Raw genomic sequence first — 19,916 nt, 5'->3', positions numbered from 1 at the left:
TAATTTGACAGAAATAGATGTTAGTGTTTCCTTCAGGCCATGTTAATGAGATACAGAATAGCGGGTTTCTAAGCCACAATGATTGAAGACCATGTGGACCATCGTGAAAGTGGCCGGAATGTTCTAGATTTTTAACTTAGCACCCAGATGTGGCTTCTGTGCTAAAGTTAGTGCTGTATCACATGGGAGGCTGAGAAATCTTCATTAAGACCCAACAGGATGCCTGTCACAACTTTCTTTGGAGTGCACTATCCAGATGTTCTTTAGAAAGAGAACGTCCATTCATTCTCATGAATAGAAGATACCCACTGCTTTGGTCGAAATGTGACATTATTTATTTTATAATATTTTAAAATATGTTATTATATAAATTTTTCACATCACTTTCTGCACATCTGTACACCAGCTCTGTTCACACACAAAGCGATTTAATTGATGGATGTCGCCAAGTGGCTTTACTGTTGGTCATAGTGGCCATTCCCAACCCAGGATGCCCAAATGTTACCAGAGAGCTGTAAAACTGACTATTGTTTTTTAAAATCTGATCACAAATGGAATGTATTTCTAGTACAAAAAAGATGTCGGTCCATTTTGAGAGGCTAAAATGCAAACTTTTTTGTACAGTATGTTAATTACACTGTAATGCATCGCATTATGAACAAAACAAACTATTATCGAAGCATAAAACAGACTCCCTGTGCAGCATATTTTGTATTTCTGCAGCCTAACTCATAAAACATGGCACTAACAACGGCAAGGTCATAGGTTTGATTCCTAAGGGATTCAAAAATGCTATTCATTAAACTATATTCCTCAGAAGCACTTTAAGTGACTTTGGTTTGGATAAAACCAGCAGCCAACTGCATAAGAAATATTTGATACTTCCACTATGTTGATGGATGGATGGATGAATGGATGGATGGATGGATGGGTGAGTGGATGGATGGATGGATAGATAAAAAATGGACAGATGGATGAATGGATCATGAATGGATTGATAATAAGTGGGCAGATGGATGGATGGATCATGGAAAGATGGATGATTAATAAGTGGGTGGATGGATGGATGATGGATGGGTGGAAAATTATTTGTATGGGTGGATGGATGGGTGGATAATTTATAAGTGGGCAGATGGATGGATGTTTAATAAGTGGGTGGATGAATAAATGGATGGATGGATAATTAAAAAGTGGGCAGATTGATAGATGGAAAGATGAATAATAAGTGGGTGGGTGGGTGGATGGATGGTAAATGGATGGATGGATCATGGATGGATGAATAATTAATAAGTGGGTGGATTGATGGATAATAATTATTTGGATGGGTGGATGGATGAATGGGTGGATAATTAATAAGATGGATGGATGAATGAAGTGGGTGAATGGATAAATGGATGGATGGATAAATAATTAAAAAGTGGGCAGATTGATAGATAATTATTTGGATGGGTGGATGGATGGATGGTGGATGTTTAATAAGTGGGAGGATAGATAGACAGACAGACAGACAGACAGATATCATTCTCAGTTATAAATGATGAACACACTGTACATTAATATAATGTTCATATGCAAAAGTTCAAACTTTTTGACCTTTTTCACGGTAGCGCCATCTTTGATTTTGAATGGGAATGACAACGAGGCTGTGAAGGATAGACTTACCATCTCTTCAATGGCACACACGGTATAAACCTGTAAAAAGCTCCTTGTTCACATCTGATTTTCCACAACTCATGTTGTCTGGAGTTTTTTTTTTTTTTTACTGAATGTTCTCAGAAAGAATTTTTAGTTTATTTTTTGTCTGTGGAACGATCCAAAAACACTTTAAACTACAGTAAAGCCCATTGAAGAGACTGTACGTCTATCCCTCACAGCCTCGTTGTCATTCCTATTCAAAATCAAAGATGGTGCTGCCATGAATAAGGTCTTTACATTCCTAGAAATCACCCTTTGGCTGTTAATTTCCATGTGTGAAACTTCTAGAATCCTTGGCTGTGTTGCACCCCCTCACTGTCAGCCATGTAAATGAGAACAGACCTCGTGTGACAGCGAAGAATAGACATTGTGCTTGGCCTGTCAAAAACACGTAACCAAAACATGCTGGGGGAATCATGGCGAGCGTGAGTGTTTTGATGTTCACCTTGTGATGTTGATTTACCGCTGGCTCACAATGGCAGACTCGGGACAGCGGTGAACTGAGCCTGTTTGGGGTGATTGATGGGATGAATGTTTGAACGTTCCTCTCTCAGGGCCATCAGAGCACTGACCCCTCGGTCAACAGGCCCAGGCCGTCCATCAACAGTGATTGATGGACTGATACTTCTACCTTCTCTTTCAGTTTTCCATTTTAAAATATCTATCTGTCTATCTGTCTGTCTGTCTGTCTTAATCTGAAGCAAGATGGTTTTCTTACTTACCTAAGCAAATACATTCAGTGTTCACCCTTCAAAGGGCCCATGTGTACAAATAATGTAACCATTAGCATTTTATTGGCAAGTTGAAATGTTGCAGTTGGTTAAGCGGAAAGCCAAGGAAAACAGCAATTATCCATGCAGCCTCTAGTCTCTAAACCTCTGGACAAGGAGAAAATAACCCTCTGTTCTGTTGCAGATATAAACACTTTGGTCTATGGAGAATGTAAACCAGCTGATTGACAGTTTTATTACCAGATTACTTGGATCTCAGTTGTCCTATGACTTTGAGAGTAAACACACAAACGGATTGAAGACTTGAGCCTTGAACATAAATCTTTTCTCTTTATGAGATTTCTCTTAATTTCATCCAGTGGATCTTTTCACCAGAGATATTCATGAGTGACATGAAAGTTAAACATGTAGCCATCAAATGCCCAGATGAAAAGATTGTTAAAATTCTGTCATTTACTCAACCTCATGACTTTCTTTATTTTGTGGAACACATTGTATTCAGTCACTATTGTATTAAAGGTTTTCCCTTTTTATAATCTCTGAAGTGTTTATTTATCATTGACTCCAGTCTGTTCCCATTCTATGCAAAAATATATGCTTTTGTTGTTTGAGTCTCACGTCAAAGTGCAGGACTTTCTTTCTCTGCAATATAAGAAAAATAAAATGATAAATTAGAATGAGAATTAAATGGCCAGTGAAAGGAAAGTCTGTAATATGAAAAACCTCTTTTCTAAATGGAATGAAATGTGCATTCGTCCATTTCCGACTGCTTATTTGAACCTATGCAAGCAGGTCACACGTCTCTCTCTACCTCCAAGATTGTATTGTGAGTAATTAATGCATCCATTGTCTTCCGCAGAGAGATGGGGGGAAGACAGCAGGACATGAGTGAGATGAAGCTCTCTGACAGGATGTTTATGAGGTGTCAGTTTGTGTTTGGATCAGACAAGCTGAAAGGGGCGGTGAGGGAGACGCTCTGTCTGTTTGGAGCATGGCTGCGTGACCCATTTGCTCTATTTGGATCGGTTCCGCTGGTTCAGTGGCGTTGTGATGAGGTGCTCTGGATGGCACGGGTGTTCCATTCCACAGATTTGAATCTCATTCACCGATGTGGCAGAGCATGACTCAGCTGTCAGATTCACAAACATGCATGATCTGGCGGTCATGTGTGCAGCGTGAAGCCAGTGCACTGAATAACCTGGTGCTGCTTAGTCAGACTCTGAACATTATTTCACTCAGGGTCACGTTAGAATTTTGTAGTTGAAGAAATATTCTGGGTGATTTACAACCTAATGTCAGAAAATTATTTTTACTTGTACCTCAGTTTGTAAAAATGAACAGAAAATGCATCGCAGGCAATTTGTGGGTTTAAAAATAGGTAATGTGAAGCTTGCATTTTTGTCAACACTTCTATAAATTCTAGTTAAAATGCTATTTGAGCAGTAAAGTTGTCTGAAGACCAAAGTACCTTCGTCTCCTGTTGTTCACGACCATTCATGTCATCTTCGTGCACTACTTTGTGAACACAATGGCCCAACAGTGAGTATTGCCACCTTGTGGACCCACTATTTAGTGCAAACAATTCCAGGAACATGCACAGACTATTGTGTATATAGTGCAGGCGGTTAGAAAAATTGGTCTGTATGCAGTGGTTGCATTAACTGTAAATTCTTCACCATCACCATTAACACCTGGTAAAATGCGTCTCTTTAGATCAATTGTGCTTGGATTTCGAGGAGAGGGCCTATGAATTAATGACTGCATACATCAGTCATTACATTAGTGTTACTGCATGATTAGTTTGTTACTTTATTATAAGAAAGCACAAAAAAGTATAATAACAAAATGAAAGCATGAAAAAAGCAGCGCACAATTTCTGCCAATTACTTGCATTTAATCAAAACACAATTATTAAGTTTAGAGAAGAATTGTCAGTTATTTTAGAGGCGTACCTGTATTAGAGCTTCAGAGATGTGTGTGCTTCTCATCTGTGACACAATATTGTGATATCAGGCACACTGAAAAAGTTCTGTAAAATTTTGCATGTACTGTGTATATATATATATAAACTGCACGTAACCGGCAAAGTTTAAAAATCTTGTTTTAGCAGTTTTTTGACAGGTAGAGCTTTCACCCAAGGACTCCTTGGTTTCACCAGACTCCTGTTTTGTTAATGAACGAATCAGTGTTTTTAAGTAAATCTGTCACTGCAAGAGAACAAATCATTCCCGTTAGGTACTTTTAAGAGCCATACAAAATAAAAATAAAATAAAATAATAATAATATAATAAAAAATGGGCGGTGCATGGTAAAAACAGATTGACTATAAAATGAAATATTTGCGATTTACATGTTGCTTGAAAAAGTATTATTTCGTCAGCATAGGGCTACTTTGAAATAGCCATCAATGGAGAAACATGCTATTTGCCCCCATAATGGTGTCGTAACGGAATCTACCTGTAGGGCCGAACTGTGGTAGCTAACTTGCTAAACCTTGGCCCACCAGTTTCCAAGTCTCTTCCTGGTATCCTTGCACATTAATACCAAGAGAAAGTATTTGGGATTACTTTTTAGCTGGTCATGACATATAGAATATAACTTTGACTAGATATAACTTTGCACAGACAGGACTAGTAAGTGATCTCATCAGTCTCATACTAACATATGCAATAATTCTGTGTTATGGTAATGCTCTCGAAACTGTTGTTGCATATTTTAAATGTTTATTGCTTGCCTGCTAGGCTTCCATTGTGAGTACATTACTTTAAGTGCATTTTCCACTTGTACAAATCAAAATTGTTTTTTGTGGTAATTGGTGGCTGGCAGCAGATAGTCATTAAGTTGTAAATAACTTTAAATATTCCTTGAAGTATGTTTGTTAGGTTTGTTAGGCTTACATCAGCTTGTTTGTAGTTCACACCCTTTCACAGACATTTCCCATCAAGAGCAATAATTAATGGACTTTATACTGGAAATACATGTTGTGTTTTCAAATTATCCAATTTCCCCGTGTTTAGCAGACATAGTTCCAGCCGTCTGAAAATAAAGGGCTGTTGATTGTTAAATCAGTAGTCGTCTGACTTCCCTCCCCATGATCAAATTCCATTGCAAACGGCAAAGGAGATAAGGAGGGAACACACAAACATGCACAAACAAACTTTTATACAAATCTTTGTGGGGGCTGCACATTCACACCACTCATTTAAGGTAATTATATTTAATATAGACTAACCCCACCTTTTGGTTGTTTTAGATATGAATAAGGAAGTTTGGAAAGTTCATCTGTTTAAATAATGTAATACTTAGCATCCATCCATCCATCCATCCATCCATCCATTCGATGCATTTTTATTCTTTAAGCAGATATATGCATAAACTACGATGGAAACACATTTAGCGAATAAATAACTAGATCTCGCATGACTTTTCCTCAACAAATTTAAACACAACCGATGGAAACACTGATTTATTCCCAAATAGTTTTTTTTTATATTACAGGTTTTCGCATAAATTAATTTTCTAACTTGTAGATATAAACAAAGCTAACTCCTACTATAACATTCCTGTTATTAAGGCACAAACAGCCCAACACACCAACACTGGATTGGGGTGGGACAATCTGTTTGTACAGTTTTTGAAGATGGAATGAGTTTTCTGGAATCTGTTTGAAAACAGTTATTTTTGCACTTCCATATAATGCTAAAATTACACATGTTGGCTTTAAGCATTATAAATGTTTTGATTGTTTGTTATTTTGTCCCTTCGTGCATGCATTTTCACTTTCATTGTGGGCAGGAAAATTACTTGATGCTGTAAAGTTGTCACATCATGGCTTGTTAGAAAAGTGGCACACACAAGACGCTGGCTCAGTGCTTACGTCGGCCTTGAACTATAGAGTTAGCTGTTTGAGATGAAGGTCTTCCTCATTTCTTCTGACAAGCCGTTTGTTTTGGTCTCAGTGCTTGGGCCAAAACTGCTGATGGTCTGTTTCTGCAGTCACATCTGCTCTATATACAGCTAACTGCTTGTGAGAGTATTTCCTGTTTTCATTCCAGCAGCACAAAGTGGAACTTTCATGGTAAAGAGGTTGTAAATAATGGAGTGAGATGTTCAGTGAGATAGCTGCGATGACTAGTACTTCCACACACACACACACACACACACACACACACACACACACACACACACACACATACACACACAATGAGAGAAAATAGTCAAGAGAAGATGCTATTTCTGTGAATGTGTAGTCACATTAAACACAATGTGACTTAGCCAAGCAGGACATGCTTTTGGATTAATATCCTCTGTTGTTCCTGGAAAAACATCTGTATGAGGGCCAATGACTTGACATAAAAAATGCAATTCACACAAATTGTGATATTTTTTCTGGGGCTTAAAGTAAAAAAAAAGCTGAAATTATTAGAAAAAAAAAAAAAATGTTGGTGTTAGTATTTTGTTATTATAACCTGTTATTACTTCTTAAAAATAGGCAGTGAAGCCATTTTTTTTTTTAAATATTAAATTAATATTTGGAAAAACTTTTGTCCACCAAATTAAAGTCAGATGGTGTAACCAACATGCAGGTAAACATTTTGGCGGAACTAAAATGAGTTTTAAACTAGATGTTTAAAAAAAAAAAAAAAAAATCTTATTTTTATCATCTAGGACAACCTTAATTATCAAAGACCCATCAACTGTAATACCATAGAACTATTAGTACACTAATTGTAACCCTAAACCATAGCCCTAAAATTCTAAGACATTATTCGGTTGATAAAAGTGTTGTTGTTTGCCAAAAATCTGTACTCTATGTCTAACCCTACATTTTTAAAGGGTTAGTTCACCCCAAAATCACAATTCTCTCATCATCTACTCAACCTCATGTTGTTCCAAATTTATATGACTTTCTTCCATGGAACAAAAGAGAAGCTATTTAAACTAAGTTCACCATATTGAACTATGGTGAGAGGAAGGGGCAGTTCACACAGGATGAGATACTGCATTCAAAAACAGCTAGACAGAGCAGAACGTAATGAAAGTGTATGCAGGGGTCTAGAGATGCATTTTGAACTACTTTTACAACAGCATCTTAAAAATGTGTCTTACACATGTTGAACAACAATTAAAAAATAGCAAGCTGCTGTGTGAACACCTCCTTACAAGTTCTTTGTGGAACTTAAAAATGTTTTTCCATGGCCTCAGGCTGTAAATCCCTTTATGGCTCTAATTGGAAACTCTATTTTTTAGAAGTGTACCCTTAAAATCTGAGGACACTGACTGGTTGACAACATTGGAATTATGTTCTAGGTCCAACAAATGTTGTTGATCCAGTACCAAGTTGTTCTTGTGTACATCATGTTAAGCATCTGATTCAATTGGCTAGTTGTTACTGGTGTCCTGGTCAGATAATAGGCCATGTGGTTCAGCATGTTGTGATTTACTGTCTGACCTAGCGGTCTTACGTGGACTCTGAGAAATCTGAGGTTGCTGTGAGCAGATCTCTGGGGGTTTACAGGTTGATGTCTCTTCACAGCTCAGCCAGATCTATATGTACCAACCACAGTGAACCAAGAAACATGTCATTTACAGCCCACAAAGAGCTGGACATCATAGATCATTAGGAGGTCATATCAGGGAAAACAAGATTCTCCTTGGACTTTTTGAAGTAAGAGTTTGTAGACAAACTGTAAAAAATGTCGCCTTTGTTCTGGAAGTGTTTTTCCCATTTATTTGTTTCATTAGGCTTCAATAAAGTTCTTCATAAAAGAGTTCTATATTCAGATATATGCAAATATACTGTATAAGTAGATTCAAAGTGTAGGGAGACGACTCGATTATATCATTAACAGTGTATCATGGTGGGCGGTAACTGCAGCGCTCTTTTGTTGGCCGTGATTCTCTTTTCTCTTCAGCATCATTGGTAGTGTAGTTCTTCACCAGGAATTCTATTTAAGCAAGTTTATTTTTTATTTTTTTAAATAACGCGGACTGATGGCTTCATTAGAAGCATACTGTATAGCCTACTGTACCATCAATTTACAACCTCGGAGCTCATAATAGGTCTGTCTTTAAAGGTTTATAAGTTATCGATAAAAATCAGACTGTTGCGTTCTATAAAGTGACAGCTACCCCCTTCCATGCAAATCTGAGTTTTGCCACAGTTTCGTTGGTTGTTACTTCGTTGATCATTTTTGTCACTCAACGCTAGGTTGACAAGCCTACATCAAAGTCTCATTGGTCTAAAATCCCACTCAACGGAACTCAGTGGCGTTTTCTCAGAGGAGGCAAGGAGGCAGTAAATAGCCTCCTCAAAAACTACGAAATGTGAGCTCAACTAATGTTAATGCATTAATGCATAATTCATCATGAAACCTGTGGTGTTTACTAAGGAGTAGATGACTAATGACTAATGATCAAAAAACAAGGTGACTATAAAATAATAATAAAAGGTGAAAAGATCAAATATGCATGAATTATTATGAATTAATATGCTTGTTGCTGAATTATTGTAGGCCTAGGTATTAGAGCCCGACCGATATGGGATTTTTGAGACCAATACCAATTTTAGAACGGGAAACTTCACCGATTACCGATATGGTGGCCGATATAGTTAATTTTTGAGCTGGAATGAAAACAGACCTTTTCTATGTGGATTGTGCACCGATTTTGCACCGATATGACTATGCAAAGGTACTCAGAAGGCTGCTTTCTTAAACAAATATTTTTATCAAAGAATATTTGACATTATTATTATACATTGACAACAAATTCAAGAAATGAACACTGAGAAAATAAAGAATAAAAATCCAATAAATAGCTTAAAAAACATCAGTACTGTATGTTTAGTAACAGTCAGTTGCTGACCATTTAAATAAAGAATAAATTAATATTATAGCTAAATAAACATCAGTACTGTATGTTTAGTATCAGTCAGTTGCTGACCATTTAAATAAAGAATAAATAAAAATAAAACAAATAGCTAAATAAACATCAGTATTACTGTTTAGTATCAGTCAAATGCTGACTATTTTAATACTGCCGAGACAAGAGAAAAACAGTGGTAGTGGTGTTACACTGTATTCTGCTATGCAAGTTCAGGGGAAACTTTCAACGGTGGAAAACCAGACTTTTAAATATTACATTTTGTAAATGCAACGACTGGAATTGTTCGGTTGAAGGGGGTACCAAACTGTGAATCCTGAACAAAACAGTTTGGTGAATACATGTTTACACATTAGCTTCCACTCAGCTGACAGCAATGAAAGTAGCTACATGATTAGCTAGTTAGCTATGAGCTCGTTGTCAAGGAGAGTAAAAGATGGACGTTGTTTATTTTACTTTCCAGCATTGTGTTTCACCAACTAGGTAACAACACAGCGTGAAATCAACACTCATCAGACACAATCCACCACCGTACTGTTGTCTGCTGAGCTGCAAAAAGATGCTCTGATGTTTACCTTTCAATCTGCTACATTACTTACTGCACTGACAAACTATAACAAAGATAAACATGAGTGACATGGTTGTCAGGGACAGGGTTAACATTATATTAGTAATATTGAAAAGGGAAAATGATGGGGTTATTGTTTATTAACTTTCCAGTATGTATTTCACTGTGAAGAGACACCGCTGAACTCCGCCCTGTCTGCAGAGCCACCCTCAGCTCAGCTCTGTAAACAGTGGAAACGGAGCACGCTCTACTGGACAAACTACGCTATGACACCAATTCTAAAGCATTGTTTTCTGCATTATATGTTCTGAAAAAACGTTTTAATATCGGTAAACATATACGCCGATACCGATATATCAGTGAAAGGCTAATATCACCCGACCGATATATCGGTCGGGCACTACTAGGTATTGTTTTTGAAGTAATGTAAAAATAACAATTATTATTAATATATATGAACATACAAAAATATATGTTTGGTATGCTTATTAACAGTGAACGATAAAAGGTATTTCACATGTCTTCCAATACAGAAACCTAATATACTATATGGCAATGAACATCTGAACGATAGTTCATATATTTGGCATGTAGGCTATGTAGCCTATTCAAATTAGATTATAATAAACTATGATTTAGAAAAATATGTTACATATGTGAAAATATATAACAAAATACATATATTAGTATTTTGAATTATATGTTGTTGCATACATGTTTAACTATGTGACTTTTTTCATACAATTTTACATAGGCCTGTTGTGATATAACAGATTTCAGATTTGTATAGGTTAAACCTGAAAGCTATGTAAATGTCAAATGGAACTGAAACATGAATTTACATTAAAAAATTTTTTTTTAAAAACTATGTATAAAAAAAATAAAAAAAATAAAAAAACAACCTTGAGATAGCACACACCACTGACATAGCTATATATTAAATGCATTGTACATCATTACCTGATGCTGTAAACTTGTCACGTTGAAGCAAGAAACCTTTACACACATAATAAGTAAACTTAAAGGAATAGTTAAATGAGACTGAATTTTCAATTCTTTTTTAGTTTTTTTTTCTCTCCTTTTCTCCCTAATTTGGAATGCCCAGTTCCCAATGTGCTCTAAGTCCTCGTGGTGGCGTAGTGACTCACCTCAATCCGGGTGGCAGTGGATGAATCTCAGTTGCCTCCACGTCTGAGACCATCAGACCGTGGCTTGATGAGCGCGTTACCGCGGAGACATAGCGTGTGTGGAGGCTTCATGCTATTCTCCGCAGCATCCACACACAACTCACCACGCTCCCCAGCAAGAGCGAGAACCACGTTATAGAGACCACGAGGAGGTTACCCCATGTGACTCTACCCTCCCGAGCAACCGGGCCAATTTGGTTGCTTAGGAGACCTGGCTGTAGTCACCCGAATTTTCAATTCTGTGTGAACTATCCCTTTAAGGGGGCAAAAAAGTGTAGAATATGGAAAATGGATGGCAAATGACTTGAAACCGTCTACTTTGAGGTGCTGTCCATCATTTAGACCATATCGCTTAATGTTCAGTGACTTCAGAAGCTGAAACAGGTGTTTAATCCTGTCAGAAATATTCTCTTGATGGGTCACAGAAAAATGTCAGACTATAATGTGAGCCTCATCTGCTGAGTTTAATGACAGCGCTCAAATCCCTGACACTGCAGGTTTCCCGGCTTATGACCTTATCATTCAGGTGTCTTGCGCTTTTATGTGAGGCCCATGGGTCAGTAACTAAGTGCTTTTTCCTGGACACAGCTCAATGAAAGTGAGAGAAAAAGAGAGACAAAGCCACAAGCAGTCTCTCTCTTTCACTCCCTCCATTCTTTCATCTTTTTTCTGGTCGGGAAAATGGCTTGATAGCTGACAGTTTAATTGTGGAAATCAGGGTGATGTAATGTGTCGGGCTGCTGTTTTGTCTTCCGGAGAATCATCTGGACTCATTCAGGGACAGGCAGGTCCGATTGTCCTTTAGGGTCCCTTTTACACAGCAGTGAAATCCTTCCTGACAGTAATTGGTCTCCATTCCAGTGATGTAGTCGTGGGCATACACACGTATGCTTACTTTTTTCCCAGGGCTGTTTGCGTATAACGACTTCTAAGGACCAATATTTGCGTATACCCTTGGTATACCCACTTGTTTTGCTGCTTCAGAAGTCCATAATCTACTGTCGTGTTAGTTTCCCTTTAACTGTATTGGATGCTGTTTTGTGAAACTGGAGATTCTTTGTTGTAATTGGTGCATTATCACTTGAATTCTACCATTCCCTGCCCCTGACAACCATTGTCACCGCCATCATCGACTGAGGGAATTTATGACAGTGAGTGGAGAGATAGTCACTGTAACAAGGTTTAAAATTTCGAGACCTGGGAGGGAGACAAGGGGAGGTAAAAGAGGTGAGGGAAAGAGTGAGGCGGAGTGACAGTGAGAGAGAGAGAGGAGAAAGAGAAAAATAAATTGCTCGCTGGTTCCCAGACATGCCATCGCCTGGTCCTCGACCACTCCTCCACCCTCTGGCAGACGACAGCTGCTCCTTCCTGGGCGGACTGGAGCGAGTCCTCTGACCCCTGGTGGATGGAATGCCCCTCCATGTTCTGACGGCCGGGAGCGAGCCCCACCGCTCCTGGCAGCAGCTCCACCGCTCCAGACGGTCGGCAGCGAGCCCCTCCTCCCTTCGCAGACAGCGGCCATTCCTCCATGTCCAGGTGGCCGGCAGCGACTCCTCTGTCCCCTGGCGGACGGCCGCGGCAGCTCCTTTGGGCGGACGGCAGTGGCGAGGACTCCACGACAGCTCATCCCTCCTCCCTCCCGGGTTTCAACACCAATGTAACAATATAAAGGATGGGCAAGGAGGAGGCGGGAACTGGCTGAACAGTCAAAGTAATATTTAATTTAAACAAAAAGACACAAACATAAACACACACGACAGCTGCGTGTGGCTCTCTCTCTCCCGAACTGCCACATCCGGTTCGGCTTTACCCTTCTCCTCGGCTGATTAGCCTGATTGGGGGGCCGGCCGTGATTTCAAACTCTATTAAACTACCTATAGCACCATCTAGCGTTCTGCACATGCGTCAAGCACTAGGAAGTGTAATTGAGCATGAAATCATGATCATGCCTGAAAACTGCAATGGCAACATGTACAGTGAAAAAGGAGTTATATTTTGGTCTGTTCTCACCCAAAACCAACTGGATCATTTCAGAAGACATGGATTAAACCACTGGAGTCGAATTGATTACTTTTATGTTGGCTTTATCAGCTTTTTGGATCTTCAGCGTTGATCAGAGCTGAGATATTCTTCTAAAAATCTTTGTTTGTGTTCAGCAAAAGAAAGAAAGTCATACACATCTGGGATGGCATGAGAGTGAGTAAATGAAGAGCACCGTCAATCAAATAAATTGCCATGGGTTTAATTAGTTGTTCAGTAATTTATGGAATTTACTTGATAATTCAGCATTATATTATAATAATCAACCTGATGTTTCCCACAGTAATCATTTAGTATTATGCAATGTTCAGCTGGGGTTTCAAAAATAAGTCATTGAAGTAGCTTTGCACAGTAAAAACATTTGAAGGTAAATAATGCTTTTTATTAAGCTACTATGTATCATTGTGTATGAAATATAAACATAAAGTGCATATCAGTGAAAATTATTGAATTTCATTCTCTTTTGTGTTTATTTAATGAAAAACTAATTATTCGATTTTTATTTAATGTCTTTAAAATATTTTATCTACTTGGCTACAATGGCTGTTTGGATGAAATGATGGTTCCTCTGATTAAAAAATAAATAAATAAATTTTTAGTTGGAATTCTTGCATTGAAAATGATAGTTTTGGTCACTATTCATTTTCATTGTATGGAAAAGAGATTGGCAATCCTAATTCTAAATAACTTATTTTGTGTTAAACTGTTTTTCATGCGAGAAACCTTGACTAACATCATAAGGTGGAGAAAATCTAAATAGTGGTCAGAAGAAAATAATTTCAAACAGCTGCTTGAACTATTGCAATGCAAACATTCTCTTTATACCCGAATGCCTTCAAAAAATCCCCTGAATGCCTCTTGTTAAATCACATCTCATGTTACAGCAGAAATGCTTTGAGAACTGAAACCTTGCGCAGCAGCGGAGCATTTTGGGAATAAACTGACAGTTTGGTAGCTGTTCTTCAGGGCTTTATCTCCAGTGTCAATTAGAGTTTGTGGTTCTTATCAGGGGGAAACACACACACAGAATTGGGGGAAATGAAGCATGAAATAGAGAAATTGAAAATCATAAAGTTAACGGCGATACCAGATAATGAGATGAGACACAAAATTACATTTGGGCTCCTTCTGAAGCACCGGGTTGGTTTCTGCTGTTAGTCATTATTTCGCTGTGGGTAATTTGATTTCAAGCAGTTGTCCTGGCACAGGTCAGAGCTGCAGAGATGTCGTTAGGTCAGTGATGTGGTACGTGGCCTTAGAGTAAGGCATTCACAATTGAAATCTGAATATGGCTGATTTTAAATACATTGAATAGTCTAAACTCTCGTTTTTTGGAGCCGTGGAGTAGCAGTTAATATAGACACTATAAACATAATTGTTATTAACATCAAATTATTAATACATAGACAAAAGTTATTAATTAAATCTTATTAATTAAGTCTAATTATTAATGACCTCTTCTGGAAGCCCATTTTTGGCACTCAGTAATCATTTGAGAAATTAATAAACACTGATAAAACAAAGAAAAAAAATTACAAAAATGTCTATATTTACATAAGATTTAGATTTTTAAAATGAATAATAACGTTTAATAATGTATCTAATTATTATTATGTAAACATTGTTTATATTTTATATATTGTACATACGTAAATATGAATATATTATTTTATACACATTATAAAATATATAATAATATAATAATTATATTTAATAATGTATTTTTAATTTATATTCTGAATTATACAAATTATATTATAATTAATAAATGCATTTATCAACCATTTTGTAATCGCAAATTAAAATAAACAATTTCTATTTAATAATTTTTACGTTTTTGATTACCACATAGTTGATTCTTTAATAATTTTTTTCTACATTTTCAAACATTTCATTATTCACTGTTGTTTTAATTGATCTATTTCTCAAATGATTGTTAAGTGGAACAAATGGTCCATTCTTCAACCTGAGAGTTAAAAGGCAGTGATGTGTTTGAATAATTAAAATGTATAACAGAGCAGTTCTCTCTTCTACACATACTTTAAGTTCTCCGATCGGTTTGAAGGCAAGACAGGGATACGGTTGATCTGTCTCTTTTGGTATTTACAATCTACTGATCTTCAAGCAAAGCCAAAAGACCAGAAACTAAATCTATTAAGAGGTCTGTTGGGAGAGAGAGCATGCATAAAGGTGGAATATAGGTATTCTCTTCAACACGACACATGAGAAAGCTCTGTAACTCTTTGATAGTTCCTTGGGTTCTTCTGTCATCTATTATTTCCTCTTTACAGTATGTGTTTTAACGTGACCTTGAAATCATCCCCACAGCACATGCATGCATGCTGAGAGCTTTTATATGTGTTTTTACATGGCAGGGGATCAAGAGAAGAGGTAAAGCAATGGTTTCCGTCCCCCGGAGGTACAGCTGTAGAACAGATAACTGTAGTCAGATGAGCTCATCCCTCACGAGACAAAATCAAATGGCTTCAAAGAGCTCAGACGCCAATATCACGAGATGTCCATCAAAGACACAGCCCGTCTGTCCCCTGGTATCCATCAGAGACCACACACATGTGCTCATACACACACATGCACACAAACACACACTTACACAGCTCTGACAAAAATATGAGAAATACATTTTTGTATCAATTACCAGGGTTTTCAAATAGTGTTGGTCCCTTTTACCTGCAGGACACTATTAAGAATCATCTATTGCATCATCTAGTAGCTGAATCAGAACTACAGGCTGTATCAGAATCATCTAGCTGTTTCATCCACTGCAAGGAGCCCATGAACTGATATATTAATCATGTAATATTTTATGATCATTTAATATTAATATATATTAAATGTATTTCAATAATAAATATTTGTATGTTTTAACAAATTATTTTTTAATTATTATATGCAGTTATCTATCACTTTATTTAAAACAATATATTATGTATATTTATATTATAAGGTATATTATAATTAATGCAATTAACAATTACTTTGTTATCAAAATAACTATTTTAAATTTGATCAGTTATTTATAATAATAATTTTTTATAGCTAAATTAATACTTTTCAGTTTATTTATTTTATACTCTTATTGATTATATTTTATTATCACACAGTTGACTTGATTCTTTTATCTTAAATTTAGTCACAGTGAGATTAATTGACTTTTCTTGTTGAGGCCCATTTATGCCACTCAATAATCATCTGAGATCTCGAGAAATCAATTGAAACTTTATATTTCTTGTATACATTTTTTAAATCAATAAAAACATGCATATTATTTCAATTATATGTTATAAAATGTGTAATATATATATATATATATATATATATATATATATATATATATATATATATATATATATATATATATATATATATATATATATATATATATATATATACATATACATACACACACACACACACACACACACACATTGGCAGCCAAAAGTTTGGAATAATGTACAGATTTTGCTCTTATGGAAAGAAATTGGTACTTTTATTCACCAAAGTGGCATTCAATTAATCACAATGTATAGCCAGGACATTAATAACGTGAAAAAATATTATTACAATTTGAAAACAAATGTTCAGAACTACTTCAAAGAGTTCTCATCAAAAAATCCTCCATGTGCATCAATGACAGCTTTGCAGATCCTTGACATTCTAGCTGTCAGTTTGTCCAGATACTCAGGTGACATTTCACCCCACACTTCCTGTAGCACATGCCATAGATGTGGCTGTCTTGTCGGGCACTTCTCACGCACCTTACAGTCTAGCTGATCCCACAAAAGCTCAATGGGGTTAAGATCCATAACACTCTTTTCCAATTATCTGTTGTCCAATGTCTGTGTTTCTTTGCCCACTCTAAACAAAAGTGGCTTTTTCTTTGCAATTCTTCCCATAATGATGGCACCGTGGATGGCCGCCTCGGTGTGGAGTGCTCCTATTGTTTTGTTGTTTTTGTTTGTTTGTCCTGTGTTTAGTAATCTTTTTCCAGTCAGTTTGACCAGAGACGAACTGCTGAACATTCGACAGCTTATACCAGACCGTCTTTTCCCGGTTTTTGAATAGTCAGACGTTTTGCTGGACATTTTAGTTGGAGGCGCTGCTGTGTTGTTTAAAAGCGCAATGAGATGCAGGCGAGGGAGACGAGCCGGTGCGCTGGTCAAACTTCGTTGGCGCGGCTTTTGAACAGCGCTGCCGAGCATTCATCTTGCGAATCTCCGCTCTCTTCCTAACAAAATGGACAAACTACATCTCCTCACCCGCACAAACAAGGACTTTTCAACCTCTGCTGCCTTGTGTTTCACAGAAACCTGGCTGAGTGAAGCCATTCCGGACAGCGCATTACATCTGCCGGGCTTTCAGCTGTTCAGAGCGGATCACATCGCGGAGTTAACGGGGAAAACGAGAGGCGGTGGAACATGCTTTTACATCAATGAAAGTTGGTGTACAGATGTAACAACGTTAAAGAGGATGTGCTGTCCTAATTTGGAAGCGCTCTTTATTAACTGTAAGCCTTTCTACTCGCCGCGGGAGTTTATCTCGTTTATTCTGGTGAGTGTGTATATCGCGCCAAATGCGTGTTTGAATGTGACGCTGCAACAGCTGGCTGATCAAATCACAGACATGGAACAACAATACCCGGACTCAGTTATTATTATTCTTGGGGATTTTAACAAAGCAAATCTCACACGTGAACTGCCCAAATAAAAACAGCACATTATATGCCCCACCAGAGACAGCAACATACTGGATCATTGCTACACAACAATAAAGGATGCATATCGCTCTGTCCCTAGAGCAGCTTTGGGACTCTCTGATCACTGTCTGGTTCATCTTCTTCCAACCTACTGGCAGAAATTAAAATCAACCAAGCCAGTAGTAAGGACTGTAAAGAGATGGACCAATGAAGCAGAGCATGGATTGGAGTGTTTTTGAGGCTGCAGCCACAGACCTGGAGGAGCACACAGATACTCTTACATCATATATCAGTTTCTGTGAGGATATGTGCATTCCTACTAGGACTTATTTAAAGTTCAACAACGATGAACCATGGTTTACAGCAGAACTCAGGCAGCTTCGTCAGGCCAAAGAGGATGCTTACGGGATGGGGATAAAGTCTTGTACAATCAGGCCAGGAACACACTGAACAAGGAAATCAGAGTGGCTAAAAGAAGATACTCTGAGAAGCTGCATCAGTGTGGAGTGGCATGAAACAAATCACAAATTACAGGACTCCTATCCCCAACCCTGTGGTGGACCAACAACTGGCTGACGACCTGAATGTGTTCTACTGCAGATTTGAAAGGCCCAATCTCACACCCCTCACCCACTCTGACCTTCACTTCACACAAACACCAACACCTCCTGCAACCCCCCTCCTCCCCCCTCCTGCTACTCAACCTGCACTTAAGATCTGTGAAGATGATGTGAGCCGCGTCTTTCGGAAACAAAAGACGAGGAAAGCTTCAGGCCCAGATGGCGTCTCACCAGCATGTCTTCGATCCTGTGCTAACCAGCTGGCCCCCATCTTCACACAGATCTTCAACAGATCACTGGAGCAGTGTGAAGTCCCATGCTGCTTCAAACACTCAATCATTATTCCTGTCCCAAAGAAACCAAAAATCACAGGACTTAATGACTACAGACCTGTCGCCCTGAAGTCTGTGGTCATGAAATCATTTGAGAGACTGGTGTTGGCCCACCTGAAGAACATCACTGGACCCTTTCTAGATCCCCTTCAATTTGCTTATCATGCAAACAGGTCTGTGGATGATGCAGTCAACATGGGATTGCATCATATCCTGCAACATCTGGACAGACCTGGGACATATGCAAGGATCCTTTTTGTGGACTTCAGTTCGGCTTTCAACACCATCATCCCAGCTATTCTCTGGACTAAACTACACCAACTCTCTGTTCCCATGTCTATCTGTCAGTGGATTACCAGCTTTCTGACAGACAGGCAGCAGCTTGTGAGACAGGGGAAACTCACTGACTGCACCTGTACAATCAGCACTGGTGCCCCCAGGGATGTGTACTCTCCCCACTACTCTTCTCCCTCTACACCAATGACTGCATCGCCAAGGAGCCCTCTGTCAAGCTCCTGAAGTTTGCAAATGACAAAGGACACTGTCATCGGCCTCATCCGAGATGACTATGAGTCTGCATACAGAAGGGAGGTTGAACAGCTGGCTGTCTGGTGCAGTCAAAACAACCTTGAGCTGAACACGCTCAAAACGGTGGAGATGATTGTGGACTTTACGAGGAACACCCCAACACTGACCCCCCTCACCATTCTAAACAGCACTGTGGCAGCAGTGGAGTCATTCAGGTTCCTGGGCATTACCATCTCACAGGGCCTGAAGTGGGAGACACACATTGACTCCATTGTGAAAAAGGCCCAGCAGAGGTTGTACTTCCTTCGCCAGTTGAGGAAGTTCAATCTGCCACAGGCGCTGCTGATACAGTTCTACTCAGCGGTCAGTGAGTCTGTCCTCTGCACTTCAGTAACTGTCTGGTTTGGTTCAGCTACGAAATCAGACATCAGAAGACTACAAAGGACAGTTTGGACTGCTGAGAGGATTATTGGTTGCCCCCCCCTTCAAGAACTATACACTTCCAGATTGAGGAAAAAGGCACGAAAAATCACTCTTGACCCCACTCAGCCTTCCCATTACCTTTTTGAACTGTTGCCTTCTGGCCGACGCTTCAGAGCTCTGAGCACCAGAACCGTCAGGCATATGAACATTTTTTTTCCTCAGGCTATCCATCACATGAACAGTTAAATTGCCC

Source organism: Myxocyprinus asiaticus, chromosome 48 (genome assembly GCF_019703515.2).
Source record: "Myxocyprinus asiaticus isolate MX2 ecotype Aquarium Trade chromosome 48, UBuf_Myxa_2, whole genome shotgun sequence".
Classification (NCBI taxonomy): domain Eukaryota; kingdom Metazoa; phylum Chordata; class Actinopteri; order Cypriniformes; family Catostomidae; genus Myxocyprinus; species Myxocyprinus asiaticus.
Note: the sequence above shows the minus strand (reverse complement) of the source record.